This window comes from Sinocyclocheilus anshuiensis, unplaced genomic scaffold (assembly GCF_001515605.1).
Source record: "Sinocyclocheilus anshuiensis isolate Anshui unplaced genomic scaffold, SAMN03320099.WGS_v1.1 scaffold1001, whole genome shotgun sequence".
Taxonomy (NCBI): Eukaryota; Metazoa; Chordata; class Actinopteri; order Cypriniformes; family Cyprinidae; genus Sinocyclocheilus; species Sinocyclocheilus anshuiensis.
This window is the reverse complement of record NW_015557116.1, coordinates 304844-307803: the sequence shown is the minus strand read 5'-3', so window position 1 is coordinate 307803 and position 2960 is coordinate 304844.

Sequence of the window (2960 nt, the reverse complement as noted above, 5' to 3'; positions counted from 1 at the left end):
ATATATATATATATATATATATATCACACACACACAGTATAGCACCGCCATGCTTCACACAACACTTGTTTATATCATGCACTGTACATCGGTAAGGTAAATAGTCAAGTCACCTTTATTTGTATAGTGCTTTATGCATTACTGGTTGTGTCAAAGCAGCTTTACAGTGTCAAACAGGATGGTCAGATGATACAACTTCAACATAATTTAGGCTTGCTGTTCTTTAAGATGCAAACCATTCTGCATATCTCTGATTACAGGAAGTAATACAACAAATTAATCTGATTTTTCTTCTGTCAAAGCCACTTTTGAGTAATGGCATTCAACAGTCTCACTATAAGCGATTTGATTTGGATTTAAAATCTATTTTGAAAGACATTGTGAAAGTTGTCACAGAGAATAATCTGATATTAAAAATGACTGATTCTGGTGAGCCTCTCCCTACAATCAGTAAAAGAGCATCATACTTTCAGAAAGAATTTCCAATAGTTATGCCAACAGAATATAAACTAGACAAAGAATCACAGTCATTTGCATATGTGCCAATTTTGAAAATGTTACAGCTGCTTTTGAACAGATCAGATGTCCTTAATAAAGTTCTTGCCCCTGTTGACAGTGCATGTGGAATTAGCTCTTACAGAGATGGCACTAACTACTCCGAGAATCCTTTTCTGATGGCAGAGAACTTCAGGATTTTACTTACCCTCTACACAGATGAATTTGAGATTGCCAATCCTCTTGGCACTTTGAAAAAGAAACACAAGATGTTCAGTGTTTACTGGGTCCTTGCCAATCTGCCCTCCAAGTATCGGTCTTCTCTTCAGGCGATTCAGCTGGCAGTCTTATATGGATATGAAAAAGTCTCACACCCTCTTGTTCAAGACCTGAAAATTTTAGAGAAAAATGGCATCTTTGTGGAGCGATTAGGAGAATGTGTAAGGGGAACTGTTCTCTGTGTGTCTGCTGATAACCTTCGTGCCCATTCCTTGGCAGGATTCCAAAAGAGTTTCACTGTGGAAAACCCCTGTCACTTCTGTATGGAGAAGAAGAGCGAAATCCAACAGATAAGATGTACAGACAGGAGCATTTGAATCCAGGACCAAGCAAAATCACGACAGGCAAGTAGAAAAGTACATTACTCTTGAGTACTTAAACAGAACAATCAAGCAGTTTCTATACAAGTTCATGGACAAAACTGATCGGCCTCAAATTATTCCAGCTGCATTTGCCTCTAGAGGCACAATTGGTGGCAATGGCCATGAAAATTGGGCACTTCTAAGACTTCTTCCACTCATGATTGGTTTTGATATGCCAGAGAATGATCCGTCATGGGATATTTTAACGCTTTTGAAAGACATTCTGTAACTGGTGACGTCTTTTAGATTCACTGAGGAAACTGTTGATTTCCTTGGGGATAAAATGTCAGAGCATAGAGTTCTGATTTTAACAGCATTTCCTCATTTTGCATTGCGTCCCAAACACCATTACACAGCTAATACGGGTGTATAGGCCCCTAAGAGATGTCTGGACAATGCGTTTCGAAGACAAGCACAAGTTCTTTAAACAAATCACTTGTGGGACAAAAATTTTTAAATATGTCTCTGGCAGTCCGACATCAAAGAATGATGGCATCCCACATGGATTCATTGTCTTTATTCAAACCTTCTTTGCAGATGGAAAAAGTTGCAGTGACACTGATTTCATCTTTTCCTGCGAGTGTTCAGAATGTTCTTCAGCACAGTTTTGGTGCTCAAAGCACTGTCCTTGTTACATCCTCAGTGAGCATTGATGGCATTAAACACTGTCCAGATGTAGTTGTGTCTGCTGGTGCCTGTTCAGGTCTGCCTGATTTCAGGCAAATTATTAAAATTGTTGTCATCAACACAGATGTTTTGTTTGTGTGCAACCAACAGACAGCATGGTACATAGAGCATCTGCGTTCCTATGAACCGTACTGCCATGTACCAGTTATGACAGTCATTAAGCTGTCTTGATTTGATTGACTTATTTCCACTACCAACCTACAAAATACAAGGCAGAACATTTGTTACAGTTAAGCATTTCATCTTGTGCTGAATAATGTCTTGGGTGTAATACTAAAAAGAGCAAGCATCAAATTACTTTCTTCAATTATTTTAGGTTCACAGGACGCAATGGAGACGAGAACTATATTAAGAGTGATTGTGACTGAAAATAATATTCGGAAGATCACACTTTCTAGCAAACCACAAACACTAGACTGATTGAACAACTTGAGCAGCGTCTTGGTCTTCCATACAAATTCTCGGTAACGCTTTAGATTACAATCTGCAATGTACTGCGTAAGTAAACAGAATTTACAGCGTAACTTTTTTTGTAATTACAGTGTATTCAGTACCTCCGTAGGTATAAGGAAACAATATGCAAAGTTTGGGGAATAAAGGAGTAATAATCTGTAAAATGACAAATAATTTCTACTGTAAGTATTTTGAAACTAAGGGGTACCTATTCTAATATTACGTGGTATGTATGACCTAACAACAATCTTATATTTGCAAGCGATTTAGCAAAAACATACACTGTGTACTTTTTTATAGCCTACACATATAAAACACGCTGGTAATTGTTTCAATCCAAACGCTCGGTTGAGACTGTTGGGTTAGGAAGCTGGCTTGATTTGACCCAATTTGGGTTGATATCAGTAATAAGTAACCCAACGTTGCTGGGTTATGAATGTGGAGGACGTGAAAGAGAGCATGCAGCAAGTCACGTGAGTTCAAACGTGAACGGCTCTGTGTGTGACGAAATCCAGTCTGCAGTGCTTAAGACGGGAACGTGTGGAAAATAGGAGAAAACTAATCGAAGCGCAGACGAGGGACAACTTTGAAACTGTCTTGAGTGTGTTCCTTTAAAACTGCAGCAGTGAATGTGGTGAGCGCGAACTGGAAACAGCTGGAATGGCGCATGAGACAAGTCTATCC